This window comes from Arachis hypogaea, chromosome 12 (assembly GCF_003086295.3).
Source record: "Arachis hypogaea cultivar Tifrunner chromosome 12, arahy.Tifrunner.gnm2.J5K5, whole genome shotgun sequence".
Taxonomy (NCBI): Eukaryota; Viridiplantae; Streptophyta; class Magnoliopsida; order Fabales; family Fabaceae; genus Arachis; species Arachis hypogaea.
This window is the reverse complement of record NC_092047.1, coordinates 86,222,912-86,229,198: the sequence shown is the minus strand read 5'-3', so window position 1 is coordinate 86,229,198 and position 6,287 is coordinate 86,222,912. Positions and strand designations below refer to the sequence as shown.

Genomic DNA, 6,287 nt, shown 5'->3' with positions numbered 1-6,287 from the left:
TTTTCATTCTGTTTTTGATTTTTCAGTTGTTTTTGTGACTTCACATGATCATCAACCTAAGAAAAACATAAAGTAACAATGGAAAATAAATAAATATAATTAATTAACATTGGGTTGCCTCCCAATAAGCGCTTCTTTAATGTCAATAGCTTGACAGTGAGCTCTTAGAGAGCTTCACAGAGACTCAGAGCTTGATGTTGGCCTCCTAACACCAAACTTAGAAGTTGAGTGTGGGAGAAGCTTTTCATGCTTCCTCTCCATGGTTACAGAAGAAGATCCTTGAGCCTTAAACACAAGGTAGTCCTCATTCAATTGAAGGACTAACTCTCCTCTGTCCACATCAATCACAGCTCTTGCTGTGGCTAGGAAGGGTCTTCCAAGGATGATAGATTCATCTTCATCCTTCCCAGTGTCTAGGATTATGAAATCAGCAGGGATGTAATAGCCTTCAACCTTCATTAAGACATCCTCTACAAGTCCATAAGCCTGTTTCCTTGAATTGTCTGCCATCTCTAGTGAGATTCTTGCAAATTGCACCTCAAAGATCCCTAGTTTCTCCATTACAAAGAGTGGCATGAGGTTTATACTTGAACCAAGGTCACACAGAGCCTTCTCAAAGGTCATGGTGCCTATGGTACAAGGTATTAAGAACTTTCCAGGATCCTGTTTCTTCTGAGGTAATTTCAGTTGAACCAGATCATTTAGTTCATTGATGAGCAATGTGGGTTCATCCTCCCAAGTCTCATTACCAAATAGCTTGGCATTCAGCTTCATGATTGCTCCTAGATATTGAGAAACTTGCTCTTCAATAATATCTTCATCCTTTTCAGAGGAAGAATACTCATCAGAGCTCATGAATGGCAACAGTAAGTTTAGTAGAATCTCTATGGTCTCTATATGAGCCTCAGATTCCTTTGGTTCCTCATTAGGGAACTCCTTGGAGGCCAGTGGGTGTCCATTGAGGTCTTCCTCACTGGAAATCACTGCCTTTCCCTCCTCTTCAGATTCGGCCATGTGGGACGTGCTTATGGCCTTGCACTCTCTTTTTGGATTCTCTTCTGTATTGCTTGGGAGAGTACTAGGAGGGAGTTCAGTAACTCTTTTACTCAGCTGACCCACTTGTGCCTCCAAATTTCTAATGGAGGACTTTGCTTCAGTCATGAAACCGAGAGTGGTCTTAGATAGATCAGAAACTACAGTAGCTAAGTCAGAGTGACTCTGCTTAGAATTCTCTGTCTGTTGCTGAGATGATGATATAAAAGGTTTGTTATTGCCAAACCGTGCTCTCCCACCATTATTATTATTGAAGCTTTGGTTAGGCTTCTGTTGATCCTTCCATGAGAGATTAGGATGATTTTTCCATGAAGGATTATAGGTGTTTCCATAGGATTCTCCCATGTAATTCACCTCTTCCATTGCAGGATTCTTAGGGTCATAGGCTTCTTCTTCAGAGGAAGGTTCCTTAGTACTGCCTATTGCAACTTGCATTCCAAACAGACTCTGAGAAATCATATTGACTTGCTGAGTCAATATTTTGTTCTGAGCCAATATGGCATTCAGAGTATCAATCTCAAGAACTCCTTTCTTCTGAGTTGTTCCATTATTTACAGGATTCCTTTCAGAAGTGTACATGAACTGGTTATTTGTAACCATTTCAATGAGTTCCTGGGCTTCTGCAGGCGTCTTCTTCAGATGAAGAGATCCTCCAGAAGAGTGGTCCAATGACATCTTGGACAATTCAGACAGACCATCATAGAATATACATATGATGCTCTATTCTGAAAACATGTCAGAAGGACACCTTCTGATCAATTGCTTGTATCTTTCCCAAGCTTCATAGAGGGATTCACCATCCTTCTGTCTGAAGCTTTGGACTTCCACTCTAAGCTTGCTCAACTTTTGAGGTGGAAAGAATTTAGCTAAGAAAGTATTGACCAACTTTTCCCAAGAGTTCAGGCTATCTTTAGGTTGTGAGTCCAACCGTGTCCTAGCTCTATCTCTTACAGCAAAGAAGAAAAGCATAAGTCTTTAGACCTCAGGATTAACCCCATTGGTCTTAATAGTATCACAGATTTGTAAGAATTCAGCTAAGAACTGATGAGGATCTTCCAATGGAAGTCCATGAAACTTGCAATTCTGCTGCATTAGAGAAATTAATTGAGGCTTAAGCTCAAAGTTGTTTGCTCCAATTGCAGGAATTGAGATGCTCCTTCCACAGAAGACAGAAGAGGGTGCAATAAAGTCACCAAGCATCTTTCTTGCATCTCCACCATTGTTATTGGGTTCGACCATCTCTTCTTCTTTTTCGAAAAATTCTGTCAGGTCCTCTCCAGAGTGTTGTGCTTTAGCTTCTCTTAGCTTCCTCTTTAGAGTCCTTTCAGGTTCCAGATCAGCTTCAACAAGAATGTTCTTATCCTTGCTCCTGCTCATATGAAAAAGAAGAGAACAGAAAAGAATAAGAATCCTCTATGTCACAGTATAGAGATTTCTTTATGTGAGTAGAAGAATAGAAAAGTAGAATGAAGAAGGGAGAAGAAGAAGAATTCGAACACAGAGAGGGAGAGAGGGTTCGAATTATAAGAAGAAGAGAAGTGTTAGTAAATAAATAAAATAAATAGAAAGAGATGAGAGGGGGAGAGAATTCGAATTTTAAATTAAAATAAAAGGAAAATATTTTTGTTTTTATTTTAATTATTAGTTAGTATTCAAAATTTATAAAAAGGAATAAAATTAAATTAAAATTTAAAACAATTAGTTAATTAAAAAGAATTTTGAAAAAGTGGTGAGGAGTTTTCGAAAATTGGAGAGAGAAGAAGGTAGTTAGGTGGTTTTGAAAAAGATATGATTGAAATAGTAAACTTTTAAAATCAAACAAAAAGTCAAGTAGTTAATTGAAAAAGATTTGAAAATCAATTTTGAAAAGATAAGAAGTTAGAAAAGATTTTGAAATTGATTTTGAAAAATATGTGATTGAAATTTATTTTGAAAAAGATTTGAAAAGGAAATTAAAAAGATTTGATTTTTGAAATTAAAGTTAATTACTTGACTAACAAGAAACTAAAAGATATGATTCTAGAATTTAAAAATTGATCCTTTCTTAATAGGCAAGTAACAACTTGAAAAATTTTGAATCAAAATATTAAATGTTAGCAATAATTTTGAAAATATGAAATAAAAATAAGAAAAAAATTTTGAAAATCAACTTTAAAATTTTCGAAAATATTGAGAAAAAATGAAAAAGATTTGATTTTTGAAAAAAGATTTGAAAAAGATAGAAATTTTAAATTGAAATTTTGACTTGACTAACAAGAAATAACTAAATTTTAAAATTTTTTGACTAAATCAATCTAAAATTTCGAAATTTGTGAGTGAAATGAGGGAAAGATATTTTTTTATTTTTGAATTTTTAGTGAGGAGAGAGAAAAACTTAAAAATGATGCAAAACACAAGAAATTAAGATCAAAACTAAAATGCATGCAAGAACACTTTGAATGTCAAGATGAACACCAAGAACACTTTGAAGATCATGATGAACATCAAGAACATATTTTTGAAAATTTTTAAGAAAAGAAAGACATGAAAGACACCAAACTTAAAAATTTTTAAACTTTAGACACTAATAATTCAAAAATGCATATGAAAAACAAGAAAAGACACAAAACAAGAAAATCACAAGATTAAACAAATACAATCATCAAGAACAACTTGAAGATCATGAAGAACAAAACTCAATGCATCGATTTTTGAAAATTTTTTAGAAAAATTAAAAATGCAATTGATACCAAACTTAAAATTTGACACAAGACTCAAACAAGAAATACAAAATTTTTGGTTTTTATGATTTTATTAAATTTTTTATAATTTTTCGAAAATTATTTTTTTATTTTTTATTTTTCGAAAATAAGAGGTTTAAAAATAAAATAAAATTACCTAATCTGAGTAACAAGATGAACCGTTAGTTGTCCAAACTCGAACAATCCCCGGCAACGGCGCCAAAAACTTGGTGCACGAAATTGTGATCTCCAAAACGGCGCCAAAAACTTGGTACGCACGATCGTAATCTCAACTCTTTTTCACAACTCCGCACAACTAACCAGCAAGTGCACTGGGTCGTCCAAGTAATAAACCTTACGTGAGTAAGGGTCGATCCCACGGAGATTGTCGGCTTGAAGCAAGCTATGGTCATCCTTGTAAATCTCAGTCAGGTAGATTCAAATGGTTATGAGGTTTTGATAATTAAAATATAAATAAAACAGAAAATAAAATAAAGATTCTTATGTATTCATTGGTGGAAATTTCAAATAAGCATCTGGAGATGCTTTGTTGCTCCTGAAGTTCTGCTTTCCTACTGCCTTCTTCCAACCATGCGTTACCTCCTTCCATGGCAAGCTGTATGATCCTCTCGGACGAAAATAAATCCATATGCACTGTCACCGCATGGCTAATCATCTGTCGATTCCCGCTAGCGTCGGAATAGAACCATTGTCCTTTTGCACACTGTCACTTGTGACCTACATTCGTAGGTTTGAAGCTCGTCACAGTCATCCCTTCCCAGATCCTACTCGGAATACCACAGACAAGGTTTAGACTTTCCGGATCTCAGGAATGGCTGCCAATAACTCTAGCCTATACCATGAAGGTTCTAATCTTAGATTAGAAACCCAAGAGAATATACTCCAGCTGTCGTCCAATGACTACGTTGAACATCATGTAGATCGCTTTATGGTTGTCAAGCACACAACCTTGGCTAAGCGAGTAACAAAGATTGGGTGATTGTCACGGGTCACCCCTTCATTCTGACTTAACTGAATTAAGTACGAGAGTATATCTTGGAGAAGAAGTAGGCGTGAATTGAATAGAAAAACAGTAGTAATTGCATTAATTCATGAAGAACAGCAGAACTCTACACCTTAATCTATGGGGTGTAGAAACTCCACTGTAGAAAATACATAAGTGAAAAAGGTCTAGGCATGGCCGTGAGGCCAACCTTAAAACGTATACAATGGTAAAAGTTCTAAGGACTAATCGTCCAAAGATCCCTAGATAAAAGCTCTAAAAGTAGTTTTTATAGTAAACTAGTAGTCTAGGGTTACAAAAAATGAGTAACTAAGTACAGATAGTGCAGAAATCCACTTCCGGGACCCACTTGGTGTGTGCTTGGGCTGAGCATTGAACCTTTTTCATGCTTAGGCTGTTCCTGGAGTTAAACGCTAGCTTTGGTGCCAGTTTGAGCGTTTAACTCCAATTCTGGTGCCAGTTTGGGCGTTTTACGCCAAGATGTTTTAGGCTGAATTTGAACGCTTGTTTGGGCCATCAAATTTCGAGAAAAGTATAAACTATTATATATTGCTGAAAAGCCCAGGATGTCTACTTTCCAACGTAATTGAGAGTGCGCCAATTGGGCTTCTATAGCTTCAGAAAACCCACTTTGAGTTTAGGGAGGTCAGAATCCAACAACATCTGTAGTCCTTTTTCAGCCTCTGAATCGGATTTTTTGCTAAGGTCCCTCAATTTCAGCCAGAAAATATCTGAAATCACAGAAAGACACACAAACTCATAGTAAAGTCCAGAAATGTGATTTTTGAATAAAAAATAATAAAAATATAATAAAAAGTAATTAAATCATACTAAAAACTATGTAAAAATAATGCCAAAAAGGGTATAAATTATCCGCTTATCAGAAAGCAAAGGGAGCGCTGTAACAAGCGCAGATTTACATACCTCAAGAAGCTAATTGTTGGTAACCACCCACCTAAAGAAGACCCAGACACCCCGGACTCCACTTTATTTACCAGCACAGGGAGCCATGACGGTCCCGATTGTGGAGATGCTGCTACCAGCCCCCCCGTTGTTCCTGACAGACGGCACCGAGGACGGTGCCAAGCTTTAAGTGTGGGGAGGTCGGTCAGTACCTGACTTCCAGAGGTAAAAATCTCTTCCTTAAACACTAATAAAATAAGATATTTAGTTAAAATATTTTTCTTTTGTTAGGATAGGATAAATTGCATAAGTTAGTTGCATGCATGTTCTAATTGGTTGAAAATAATAAGTTTCTTTTTAAGACCCTGTTTCTGAAAAATTTCACCAATTTAAATTAAAACTTTTGTGTTAAACTTGTTTGGAAGTTGTAATTGGAACATGGTTTAAAGCTAGAACACACAACCTGTGAGACTTGAACTTAATGAAATGGTTACAATATTTAACCATAAAATTTTATTCTTGTGTGTTTACTTCTCTATGATTATAATCTATATTTTGTTCCATCCTATATGTCTAATATTTAATGT

At 35.7% G+C, this 6,287-nt stretch overlaps 1 non-coding gene across 1 annotated transcript; it reads left to right on the top strand.

Annotated features, from left to right (window-relative positions):
* The first annotated feature begins 1,786 nt into the window (after positions 1–1,786).
* Positions 1,787–1,890, top strand: LOC112732040 (small nucleolar RNA R71). Its single transcript, XR_003167782.1, has one exon. It is a non-coding gene; the product is annotated as a small nucleolar RNA R71 (small nucleolar RNA).
* The last annotated feature ends 4,397 nt before the right edge of the window (positions 1,891–6,287 follow it).